Source organism: Pleurodeles waltl, chromosome 8, assembly GCF_031143425.1.
Source record: "Pleurodeles waltl isolate 20211129_DDA chromosome 8, aPleWal1.hap1.20221129, whole genome shotgun sequence".
In the NCBI taxonomy this organism is placed as follows: domain Eukaryota; kingdom Metazoa; phylum Chordata; class Amphibia; order Caudata; family Salamandridae; genus Pleurodeles; species Pleurodeles waltl.
In genome coordinates this window covers 252,511,018-252,525,302 of record NC_090447.1, presented here as the reverse complement: position 1 = coordinate 252,525,302, position 14,285 = coordinate 252,511,018, and positions in this window count along the sequence as shown.

The following is a 14,285-nucleotide window of genomic DNA, read 5'->3' as shown; positions in this document are numbered from 1 at the left end:
TGGATGTGTCGTCACTCACTTTGGCATGACACAGCACAGCAATTTTGTTTGGTGGTCTGCATTGCATGAGGCAGTATATCACTCCCTATGTTCCACAATTGGCTAGCTGATTGGTTTCATTACATCCACTATGTGTAAATTCTAACAGTTTCTTATTGTTCTATTTGGATATTGTTAAATGTATTAGTGACCCACATATGAATAATGAGTTGTGCAAATTGACTTACCAATCAGTGGGCCATTGCCATATTTCCCAGTGTGGAACTATTCATTTATGGTGCTAGGCCTGAGTATATATTATATGCACAGTTGACCCATGGGACCCATTCATTAGCAGACACCTTGTGTAACTTCAAAGTCAGAGTCCTTTCAGCATTTCTTTATTTCAACGTACAGCAAATGCTGTACTATTACTAGATACAAGGTGAAGTCACAGTACAGAATGCTGATTTTCTGTCGATATATATTATCCATTGTACATACTAACCATTCACTTGCAGTTACACATGGAAGGGTGAAACAAGTGCAGACGACACAGTGTTTCAATGTGAAAATAAAAAATATTTTTAAAAACAACTCTTACAAAAACACAAAGGGGGTCATTCCTACCCTGGCGGTCCGAGACCGCCAGGGTAGAGGACGGAGGAAGCACCGCCAACAGGCTGGCGGTGCTTCTTGGGCTATTCTGACCGCGGCGGTAAAGCCGCGGTCAGAAAAGGGAAGCCGGCGGTTTCCCGCCGGCTTCCCGCCGGCTTCCCGCTGACCCTGTGAATCCTCCACGGCGGCGCTGCAAGCAGCGCCGCCATGGGGATTCCGACCCCCTTCCCACCAGCCTGGTTCCGGCGGTTTTCACCGCCAGAACCTGGCTGGCGGGAACGGGTGTCGTGGGGCCCCTGGGGGCCCCTGCAGTGCCCATGCCAATGGCATGGGCACTGCAGGGGCCCCCTAACAGGGCCCCACATTGATTTTCAGTGTCTGCTTGGCAGACACTGAAAATCGCGACGGGTGCAACTGCACCCGTCGCACACCAGCAACTCCGCTGGCTCCATTCGGAGCCGGCTTCCTCGTTGCTTTCCCGCTGGGCGGGCGGGCGGCCTTTTGGCGGACGCCCGCCAGCCCAGCGGGAAAGACAGAATGACCAACGGTCTTCTGGCGGTTCCCGCCAGGCGGGCGGCGACCGCCGCCCGCCGCGGTAGGAATGACCGCCAAAGACACTGAACACCCCCCTGTTTGCACACAAAATTGTTTCCTATACATCTGTCACAGCTATGCAATAAATTGCAGTTTCTCCTGCATAGGAATATATGGCGAGGGGTATGCTGCTGGACTCCAAGCCAAGGGGGATTTTTGTTGGTGTTTCAACCCCATTTTATTTTTATGGTCTTCTCAGGCTCAAGTCATCTGACCTTTCAACCACCTAGTAGGTTTTGGTCGAGCCTCTCAAAAGCTTCATAGCCACGTACATTGAATGTAATATTCACTTTTCTAAGCTCAGCTCATGAAGCGGATTGTTCTGAATGTAGACATCGGCCCACTCATCTGTGAAGCACTTGTGGCTCAATTGAAAATGCCGAGTATACTACCTACAACGTAAATGACTATGGGGCTTTTGTGAGGCTCAAAATATATGAGTATTATTTCTAGCTGTTTCTTGAGCTTCTAAATTTCAGCATTTTTGTCTCTAGGATTGGTGACACCAGTCGCCTGCTGACCCACATCATTGAAAGGGGCAAAGGTCCTTCCTATAAAGCCTGCTTGTCATTGTGAAACTTACGGCCTGAGTTGGAAAATACAGAAGGTCCTATGAGACTGATAGTAGTTGTTATGTGCCGGAAAAGTCACAGTGGATTAGTTGGAACTGACATTTCACATGGACCTGAAATAAAACTAGTGGAAACCGTCTTGCCACAAGAAAATCCAGTGAAGTCTGAGGAACCATTCTCAAAAACTGAAGTTTGTCTTCAAGACAACTATGGTACTAGAACAAGAGCACAGCTTTTGGACTTTATGGGCCTGGTTAACAAACTTCATTTTGTTGTACGAAAATAGTACTACAGTAGTACTACTAACTTACTATAAAATGCAATTCTCAAATTTACAAATGTAAATCTACACTTCCACCTCACCTATCTTTTCTTTGGTAAAATCCTTAAACATATACGTTTTCTAATTAGTAGTAAATGCGGGTGCAACCAGGGGAATGGCTAAAAAAAAGCCATACTACTAAATGGGAGGAATTTTGGTAAGAGTAAAGAGGGGGTAAGGGAGGGTTGTGGAATGATTATGCACTCACCCACAAAAGAGTAAACCATTTGCTATTTACAAACCATACTTCTTAAGTTACTACAGCCAAAAAGGATCCAAATGGTAGTAAATGTATTCCAGCTCAGAGCTGGAGAATGTCCAGGACCACATATGGCCAACCATTGATACTGCACCACCACCCCCTCCTCTGTAGAAAATAATGGAGATGGGGTATTAAAATAAAATCTCATAGAAAATAAAATAAAATTAAATTATTGAAACTATGTAAAGAAAAGAATTTCATGTAATGTTAAAAATATCTAAAAATAAAACATAATTATTATTTCATTTTAAAATATTTCAATAACCTTTTTAATTTCGCAATTGTTGCAGCATTAATTTCAATTAAAGTATAACCTAATTACTTTTACCTAATTCTGTACATCACTTGAAATAATTTTTGATGAGTTGTAAAAATTATTTTTGTACTTACCGTGGGCTTTTTTTTTTATTTGAACTTGTGAAAAATAATGTTAATTTAAGATTTTAAAAAGAATCGAATTTTGAATTCAAAATTAATTTAACAATGTTGTAGCAGTATTTAAGAAAATAATTATATAAACGTAATTTACATTATTATTTTACATACAAATATTGTATTCATTTTTTTCAAGTTTGATAAACTTTTTAACTTTTCCCTATAGTTTACCATAGGTGTATCTTCACCATTGTCCTCTTGAAATCTGATGTTTCCAGGAGGAGAGTGTCAGCAATTCAAAGAGAGTGAAAGCCCCTAGAGATTTTCACTTTCATAGAAAGTTATTGGGATGAGTCGGTGCTTATGGATTTGTGTGCCTTGGAGGCCAGTTTGAATAAGATTCTAGCCTTGATGTGGAGCCAACTGAGTTCTGGTAAACTTGGGATGGTGTGGTCGAATTTTCTTTCATCAGTGATTTGGTAGGCCATGGTGTTGAGGGATGGGTTCAATGGGGCAACGGGAGAGAGATTCCATAGTCCAGTCTGGAGAATACGAGGGTTTGGACCACAGTTTTAAAGTACTTGGAGAGCCGGGATTAAAGATTTCAATTCTCTGAGGATGTGAATTTGGTAGTGTGCATTCTTAGCAATGATGCTAATGTGAGTTTGAAGGTTCAGGTTATGAAAACTAAGGGCCATAGTTATACTTTTTTAGCACTGCATTTGCGTCATTTTATATGTCAAAGAAGCGCAAACCTTCAAAATACAATTGTATTTTGTAAGTTTGCACTGCTTTTCCGTAAAAAAATGATGCACATGCAGTGCTAAAAAAGTATAAATCAAGCCCTAAAAGAGCAAAGTTCAGACTTGACAACTAGACAAATAGGCCCTCATTAGGACCTTGGCAGTCGGTGCTATAGTGGCGGTAGTACTGCCAACAGGCTGGCAGAACATACCGCCGTATTATGACATTGGCGGTTTGGCAAAAGCTGAACTGCCAATATAACACACCGACCGCCACTGCGGTAACAACTGCCGGGCTGGAGACTACAGCCCACTATGCCGCCCAACGGTAATATGACCCCACCCACCGCCATGATTTCCATGGCTTTTTTACTGCCACGAAAACCATGGCGGTAGGCACTATCAGTGCCAGGGAATTCCTTCCCTGGCACTAATAGGGGTCTCCCACTCCACCCCTCCCCAGAGTCCTCCCTCACCCTCCTCCCTTCCAACCTCCCACCGACATACACACACCTACACGCACAGACATACACATGCATACACACATGCATTCCTACATTCACCCACGCATGCAGACATCCATGCACACACACATCCACACACACTGACATACATACAAGCACAAACGCATTCATACATCACACACGCACACTCACATCCATTCATGCACACATGCATACAACAAGCCACACACCAACATGCACGCCCACAGAAACATACACACACACACCCACAACACCCCCCCACCCCTCCCCTGTCAGAGTACCCGACTTACCTGCTTGCACGGAGTCCTCCGGCAGGAGATGGGACGCGGCGCTACTGCCAGCAGCAGCGTCTGCCAGCGGAACACCTCCAGGCCATATCATGGATCATGATACGGTCTGCGGCAGTCTACAGGCGTTGCGCTGCTGCTGGCAGCAGGGCCACATTACTGCTGTCCACCCCCATGACCGTAACCGGAATTCAGCTTCCCTTATGGCGGAATTCTGGCTACGGTCATAATGTGGCAGACGGTAGGTAGCCACGGTGACGGTCTTGTGGCGGCCGTCGCCGTGGTGTTAGGCAGTATTTACCGCCTATGTCATAATTAAGGTCATAGGCCCTCATTAGGACCTTGCCGGTTGGTGCTATAGTGGCGGTATTACCGCCAACATGCTGGCGGTACTTGCCACCATATTATGACATTGGTGGTTTGGCAAAAGCCAAACTGCCAATGTAACACACTGACTGCCATGGCAGTAACGACCACAGGGCTGAAGTCTACAGTCTCCAGCCCGTCGGCCATCACTAGCTGGCTCACGGTATTATGACCCCGCCCACCGCCATGATTTCCGTGGCTTTTTTACCTCCATGAAAACCATGGCGGTAGGCACTATCAGTGCCAGGGAATTCCTTCCCTGGCACTGATAGGGGTCTCCCCCGCCTCCCTCTCCCTTCCCAGAGTCCTCCCCCACCCTCCACCTTCCCACCTCCCCCGACATACAGACACCTACACGCACAGACGTACACACATATACACACATGCATACCTACATTCACCCATGCATGCAGATATCCATGCACACACACATCCACACACACTGACACACATACAAGCACACATGCATTCACACATCACAAAATACATGCACACTCACATCCATTCATGCACACACGACATTTAACACGCCACACACCTGCATGCACGCACACAGAAACATACACACACACCCCCACACACACTCAATACCTCCCCACCCCCTCCCCTGTCAGAGCACCCGACTTACCTGCTTGCAGGGGTCCTTTGACAGGAGACGGGACGTGGCACTGCTGCCAGCAGCAGCATCTGCCAGTAGAACACCACCAGGCCGTATCATGGATCATGATACGGTCTGCAGCGGTCTACTGGCGTTGCCACCTTATCGCTGTCCACCTCCATGACCGTAGCCGGAATTCCACTATCCTTATGGCGGAATTCTGGCTACGGTCATTATATGGCGGATGGTAGGCAGCCACGGCGACGGTCTTGTGGCGGCCGTCGCCGTGACAGTAGGCGGCATTTACCGCCTATGTCATAATGAGGACCATAATACTTTTCACGCTCTTCAAGGATTAGCTAGCATATACATAGATTGGGGTAGTGAATGGGAGCAACTGCTACCCATGACTTGCCCTTAGGAACCCCTGGCATTCCCTTGTGACCACTGGCTCAGAGGCGGAAATCCAGCACCAGGACAAGAAAGAGAATATGATTCTTTTAATCCAAAGTTTTCTAAATGCATTTTAAAGTATACTCAGCTAAGGTAAAGGAGATAACGGTGGAATCTGTGCAACGAAGGAACCATACAGTAATAAAAGAATTGCAAGATTACAATAAAGATGCACCCAAGTGTGCTTCTTTATGTGAATATGTGACCTGTACATCCGTTAGTTATGCCATATGTCCCTGAGCTCCATTGGCGAAGCCAGTGAATAATGGCCTGGTATAAGTAGTTATCCGCCAAGAAGTGGGTCTGGTCATCACTAAGGGGCATATTTATGACTTTGTCACGCAGTGCAGTGCTGCGCAGCGCAGCAGGTCACCTTGCTGCACTGCACTGCGTGATAGGGAGAGGGCAGGAATGCGCTGTATTTAAGTCAATATGGCACATTCCTGCCTTTTCCCCTGCACTGGCGCCCTTTTGACAGCCTAGCGCCAATGCAGGGACCTTTGGACCATAGTGCAAGGGTGCCTGCATTGTCAGCAGGATTGTTTTTGTGCAGGAAGGGGCTCCGTCCTGCACAAAACAATCCTTTGAGGCATATTCCTCTATCTACGTGTACTTCAGAATGCAGCATACATAAAAAGAGGAAATAATGAGGAGAAAAAATATATTTCTCCTTGTTTTACCTCCTCTGGGAAGGCGCAGCGTTTTGGTGCATTCCCAGGTTTACCAATTCTGGTAAATCTAGGAATGCATCAAAACACATATGAGTTGCATGGGAACACCCACACAGTGCCCATGGAACACCTTCCCAGGGCAGAGTAAGGCAACTCAGTGATTTGTACTCTGTTGCCTTACTCCAGATGTATGGAGCCACTCAGGATCAAGCAAAGTGGCCTTGCATAGCTTCATAAATCACATTTCAGGTTGTGTTGCACATGTAGCAGGTTATGTGGTGCAAACATGACGTGAACCTGCTCATAAATATTCCTCCTAATCTAGATACCTAGTCAAAGCATATTAGAAAGGCATTTAATTATTCAGAGGAAATTTCAGTGTGTCACTGTCTTTAAAGGCTGCTTCTTCTAAAGCTCAATCTCTTGCCCATTCTATGCAATCCAAGAATGAGGATTGGGGGGGCTCCAGCAGGATGGTCAGAATTCTCTTCCCCAGGCTGTAGGTCTGAGATTTTGTCAACATGCAATAATTGTGGATGGCTAGCATGTATTAAAGCCTCTTGATGTTCTCCTAAAAACGATTAAGCTCTCCAGGGTCATGAAATTTATTGGATTCACATGATGATTGGCTCCAGCAGCCCATATCTGATCTCTTGCTTCTTCAGTATGAGCTGAAGTGTCAGGAATTTCCAACATAGAAGGTTTGCTTCTTGGAAACAATCAGCCACAGTGATGATTTTCTGACTCTTACAAAGGTAAAAATCATGTTTTCAGAAGCATAGAGGGTTTCCAGAGCCTGATGGTGTCCTAGTAGACAGGTCATAATTGGGCCTCCTCATTATTTAATCTTCTCAAATGTACTCTATGTGCTGTCTGGAATTCAATGGATGGTCAGAAGTTAACTCCCAGTAACCTTGGAATAACAATAGAGAAGAATGTTGTCACTGTGTTCCCTTCCTCCAATACCGAAACTCAAAAATGTGTGCATTGTCCCTCTTACTCCTAACTTTTAGTTCTGTGACCTTCTTTCGCAAGTTTCATAGATCATCACCCCATTCAGGCTTATTAAACACTTTCTTTCCATGGCATTTAATCAGTGCCTAATCTGTAAACAAAGAAGTTCTAGGCCAAAACTTATAGGCTGCATTACTGAATGGAACTGTCATTACTGTCACATGCCAGCATGAAAGCTCCCTATTAAAATCACATTCCCATAAATGTGACAGTTTGGACAATGCCTGGCCATCCAAAGCAGTATGAATGGCCTTATTTTTTAAATGTGCACTTAAAAGTTAATTTTTAGGTCCAGCATACAGAAATAGACAGACAATGCCACTAAATAGTGGGCTATCATAAGTAAATGTCAGTGTGAACAATTAAATGGTGGTGCCAACACCATTAAACACAGGCAAAAATTAAGCACTGATGATCGCTTGTTTGTCTTATCCTAATGCATTTTTGGCTTGGCAATTCAGCATACATAAATTTTAGTGCTCAGTGGTAGAGGGTTCAGCTATGGTGATTGAAGTTTCAAGGTCCATCAGCTCAGAGAGAAAGTCTAATTTGACTGAAACCACTGTGCTTTCAGGAGAAAGTATGTTTTTTTTCCAACTAATGCCTCAGGAAACAATAGTTGTCTCGAAGACTTATTTTTCGAAGTAAGATAGGACATCCATCTGCAGCAGGCAGTGAGCGAGTTCACAGGTCACAGTGTAACTCACCAAGAATGAAGGCAAATCACTCTCTGGAGTGTACAGGCCTCTGGTGATGTGGTAAAAAGAATGAGTGATGGGCTGTAGTCTCTAACACTGCCCCGCAAAAGCAGAATTACTTGGAGCCGATCAGTACATGGAATGAGACAGAGGTCACCAAAGCAGACTGGAATGAACTGTTCAAGTATAGTGAGATAATGTGGTCAGGCTCATCCAGTCAAAAGGGAAAGTCTCTTGCATTGGGCTGAAAACTATTGTTGAGGAGTGTAAGAGGTGCCTCTTTCGAGTGATCATGCCATTCAGACATCAGCTGAAAAGGAAAATGGCATTGACCACATCAACGCCGCAGAGTGTCGTAAGGCTGACTATTCCAGTCAAAAAAGGCACCTTTAAGCAAAGAAAGTTGGTGATGAGGGGGCCCGTTATCACGGTGCCTCAGCAGAAATCAAAGTTTGTTGTTAACTACAGTGCTATAAAGACTGTAATGAGCTAAAAAGAATGCCTGGTTTCATGTTCTACGCTGCCTTTTCCAATCAGGGATTCTGCCCAGGTACGGCATGACTCCTGGACACTGGGCATAGCATTCAGCCATGATGATTCAGGGAGCTGACTGACAATCTTAAGGTGAGATGCTACCTTGGTAGCTTCAGTCCGGGGGTCCTGTCGACCTGATGTTGGTGAAGGTGTGGGGAAGCTCCCACTGACCGTCCAAAAACATTTGGAAGGCTTGTTTCGGGGTGAACAATAAGTTTTTGATCTACAAATGTGAAGAGTATTAAGGATTTAATACATCATCACAGCATAAGATATCATCAGGACCAGTGGCGCAGCTGAGTCCTCTTACAAGTTAGCTACCTTTGAAGACTACCAGCTCTTCCTCTGTAAACGTGGCATTTAGCTAGCCACTTTGAAAATTTCACATCCTGTGATGTCACTTAGATCAAAAATGACATGACTACTAATGTCTTCATTGTTAACAATGGTGTGACACAATTTCCTATGACATCATCAATGTCAAGTATCACATGATGGCACTTCCGCTACCCACGGTATTTCAGTAAATTGACATCCATTTTAGCCTGATTTTACAGCAAACTTATGTCAATGTCTTTGACCATGTCCTGCATGTTATTCCTATGTTTTAACTTTAGAATTATTTATTTTAAAGTAAAGCCATGTATTCTGTATTTTGTGAAGAAACCAGGAAAGAATATGGTCTGATCATTAGTGTGGCCTAACCTGGTGGGACTGTAGGGAAGAAGTGCAATGTATTTCCGGGAAAGCAAGGAGACACAAGAGAGGTGCTGTGTGAGGCATAGTTCTGCTAGGTCCAGCAGCATACCCCCTCAGACCTCGATATCTCACGTCCCTGGCACCTGGTTCTCCCGCTTGGACCCCCTTGGAGCTGCAAATTGGGGACTAACACGATGCAGGACCAGGTTCAAAGCCTCAAAAATATCCGCTTTCTTCTTGTCACTGAACGGTGATGTTGCCTAATGTTCCAACCACAGCAGTAGCATCAGGGTGGGGGGCAGCATTGGAGTGACAATCCTATCTCAAAGTCCTATGGGATGAACCCAAAACCAAGAGTCTGGCTGTGAGGACAATACAATAAAAACCAGGGGGTCCACATCCTATTCCCTTGTCCCAAACGGTTTTGTTTATAAAAAGAAGGATCCCCCACTTGCCTACCCAGGATGCTACTGTCTCAAGAAGTCCATGCTAGGAGACCCTCAAACATGCCTGGTCATCAGCTATCCCACAACAAAAACTGGCTACCGATACCCCCCAATTTCGGCCCCTGGCCTTGAAAAACCCTCAATTCTCATTGTGCTCATTCCCAACATTTAGGGAGGCCTCCACCAGTTGTGTAACTCTACCGGCACATGCTTATGGATCCGATAGCCTATCTCGGGAGTAGGGCCATGGCAAAGCAACTCTGTGGTATGTGCATGTCTTCATTACTTTATACGTTATTGTAGTATTACATTTTACATGTTTTATTTCATGTAAGCATGATGTTTACTTTCATTCATGTAACTGTTTTTAATTCGTTAACTCTGGGTAGAACCCTGCTTGAGGTTCTAGATCTCACAGGAGGCATTTGCGCTCTGGCTGTCATCCTGTACGGACGCCTGTGCCTGCTGTGCACCCGAAATAAATACAGTGCTTGTTCGCTCCAGATTTTACATCGTGTTTGAAGAGTTTGTTTTGCTGGAGTGTTTCTCTTTCTACGTCATGGCCATTCCTACATTATATGGTACCAGGAGTGGGACAGCGCCAAGGAAGTAGTGACCGGTTCACCGACCGGCACTGTTTGCTGATTTGTTCGGTGTTTCATATTTGTTTTGGATATACAATTACCTTGGACAACGTTATTTCCAAGTGTTTTGCTGTTCAGAGGAGGCTCAAGCCGGATCGTTGGTTGGAGGTAGGATCGCGAGTACGTGCCTAACAGTGGTCATGGTGACGTTGGTTTCACTGGACACTTACCACCTTTCACGTGCGTTTCCTGTCACATCTATAGGAAGTCTGCACGGAAGTCTGCACGCATTTGTGGTTGCCAGAATACTTACGCTCGTCTTCTCACGTACATAAGCCGGCACGCGTCTTGTAGTTACCAGGATACCTACGTTGCACATTGGAAACGCACACCACGTGGTGAGTGGTCGTTAGGAAACTGTACACGCGCTTTGTAGTTGCTGCTTGGAAACTGTACGCGCTCTGTGGTTACCGAAAGGATCTGCTTTGAGCGTGGTAAACGTGCAACGTGTGGCATGTGGTGACTATTTTATTGCTCCTACTTTGGCAACGCAAACTTTTAGCCTGTAGTTGCCAGGACACCCGTTTGAGAAAAAAAAGGGGAAAAAAGGGGGCTTTGGTACACCAAGTAGAACTCTTTAAGGGTTGAATTTCTATGAAAGCTTGTGCAACATGGCATCAAATCACATTGTTGTTCAACCACCACCGTTTTTACCAAGGAGAGGAAAGCCGGAAATTAAATGGAGCAAGTGGTTGAGGATGTTTGAAAACTATTTAATTGCAATTGATGCAAATGATTATTCATCAGCAAGGAAGTTGGCTCTCCTGTTCAATCATCTTGGTGTGGCTGGGCAGCGGGTATTTGATAACCTGCCTTCTATTCCTCCACCAGCTGGTGATAGCATCAATGGTGATAATATTGTATGGAATGTGTACATTGAAGGGAAAGAAAGGATTGGAAAGCAATATTCTGATGAGTCTAATGTGTTGTTGGAGAGATTTAACTTTGCAATGTATAAACAGGCTGTGGATGAACCTGTAGATGAATATGTGGCTAATCTACGTGGGCGTGCTGCAAAGTGTGATTTTGGCAGCAATGTAGATATGCACATTAGGGATCAGTTTGTGTTTCATTGTCATTCTAAAAAAATCAAGAACGCTTATTAGCGTGTCGAAATCCTTCTTTGGATGAAACTGTTGATATAGCTAAGGATGTAGAGAGGTCCATTGTTACATCAAGAGTGGTGTGTGGGCAGAGTGAGCAAACAGCTGTTAATCAGGTAATTCGGAAGTCTGTTACATTAAGGAAAGGGCTGTGAAACAAAGCAAAAATTATTTGTCCTGTTTTCGGTGTGGTTCGCGGAATCACGTTAGCAATAATCAGTCTTGTCCAGCATTAAGCAAGAAATGTTTAAAGTGTCAAAAAGTTGGCCATTTTCAAGCAGTTTGTAGACAGTTCAATTGCAACCAAAAACCTGTTCATGGGTCAAAAATGAAAGTTAAGAATGTTTACACTCAGGATGAAAATCTGGTCCAAGAGTGCACAGGGAAATTATCCAATGTTGTATTGACTTTAGACATTCCTATTGATGGTGGGGTGAATGTGGTCAGGAACATTAGAGGACCAATTTGTCAGGCAATCATTGACACAAAGGAAGTTTCTGTTATGAATGATTCGGGTGCACCTGTCACCATATTAGCAGATGCAACATATAGTAAGCTCTGGCCGGTAACAAAGGTATTACAATGTGCTGACATTAATCCCAAAGCTTTTGGGGTTCATGATATTGACTTACTAGGATACTTTCCACTACTCTGTCTATATTGGGGAGGTGCATTGTGACTAAAATTTATGTGGCATTGAATGGAAGAGACTTTGTTGGATGGAGAGATCTAGCCAGATTGGGCATTGTACTTTGTTCTGGGTGCTATACTCCAATAACTTTAGGTGATATAACTAAGACTGAATCTGAGAAATTTAGGTTATCTACCATCACTACTGATATTGTGGTAGAGTCCTTTATAGCAAAGTTTCCCAGTGTATATGCAGATAAAGTTGGCGTGGTGAAAGGCTTTGAGCATTGTATTAGAGTCAAGGATGGGGCTGTCCCTGTTTTGCCTAAAGTCAGACCAGTTCCTATTTCTGTGGGGGGACAACTGAAATCTCTTCTTGACCAACTGGTTGATGATGTTTTATAGCTCCCACGGACTCGTCGGAGTGGGTTTCACCTGTTGTCTTAACCAAGAAAACAAATGGTGATTTAAGGTTATGTGTGGATCTCAGATCATTAAACAAGAATATACTTGTGCATTGTCACCCTCTTCCACATATCCAAGAACTAATTTCTAGTATGGGCAATTCGAAAATTTTCTCTACAATAGATTTGCATTCCGCATACCACCAGATTTCGCTCAGTCAGAGCTCTCAGGAACTTACTACATTTGTAACTCCATTTGGTGCTTTTAAATATCTCAGGCTGCCTTTAGGTTTAGCATCTGCGGTGAGTGTCTTTCAAAAAATGATGGATTCTCCATTTGGACACTTAAGCAACGTATGTGCTTTTCAGGATGACATCTTGATACATACTGAAAGTATAGACAAGCATAGAGTTTTGCTTGATAAAGTTTTCTCCATTCTCAAAAACTGTGGTATGACTATCAAGAGTGGGAAGTGCAAATTTATGGTTGAGAGTGTAGAATATTTGGGTCACACTATATCTGCGGAAGGTATTAAACCTAAACAGGGGAATTTGGAAGAAATTAAAAATGCTCCTTTTCTTACTAACAAGGATGAGCTATGCTAATTTCTCGGACTTTGTGAATATTACTCAAGATTTGTTAATGGTTATGCGTTGATGGTACAACCTCTCAGGTCTTTGTTAAAGAAAGGTAACAAATTTGTTTGGGATGAGCAAGCAGTTGATGCGTTTGCTGCCATCAAACAAGTTGTTTTGTCTGCTCCAGCTTTAAAATCTTTTATACCTTCAGCAAAGTCTTTTATAACAGTGGATGCTAGTCTCAAAGGCTTGGGGGCAGTTTTTGGGCAATGGGTGGATGGACAGGAACACACTGTTGCTTTTGGGTCTAGGGCTCTCTCAGAAGCTGAAAGCAACTATAGCACCATCGAGAGAGAGGCTTTAGCCTGTTTTTGGGCTGTGCACAAATTTAAGACGTATATCTGGGGTACTTGCTCTGTTCTTTATACTGATCACAAGCCTCTCGTGTTTCTCATGAGTGGTAATGGTCTGGGAAAAGCATCTGCCAGGCTAGTAAGGTTGCTTTCAAGGTTACAAGAATATAACTTTGATGTCAGGTATGTATCTGGCGGAAAAAATGTTTGGGCAGACTGCCACTGCCATTCTCTCAGTTTAATGATGAGGATGAGGACACTGAGTGCGTGGTGGGAATTTAGATGTGGTTTCTGCATCGGAAGGGTTATTTTCTGATCAGGATTGGAATTTAGCAATGTCTAGGGATGTGTTATTGTCAGAAGTTTTGTACCATATCAAGCATGGTTGGCCCAAGAAAAAGAAATACAAAGGTGAATTTAGCACTTAGGGCCTGATTACAACTTTGGAGGAAGGTGTTAATGCGTCCCAAATGTGACGGATAAACCACCAGCCGTATTACGAGTCCATTATATCCTATGGAACTCGTAATACGGCTGGTGGTATATCCGTCACATTTGGGACGGATTAACACCTCCTCCAAAGTTGTAATCAGGCCCTTAGTGCCGGTTGGCTACTGAATGGTCTTTTGAAATTGGTGTTTGTATGAGGGGTTCTATTTGTATTCCTCCTAGTGATCTGAGACCCATTTTGATCAGGGCTGCGCATGAAGGTCATCTTGGTGTCTCGGCCACTTGCAGGAGACTAGAAGAGTAATATTGGTGGCCAAGTTTTGATAAACATGTATCAGATTTTGTTGATAAGTCTTCCTCTTGTGTTGTATCTGATAAACACTGGAAGTGTCACACAAAACTCCTG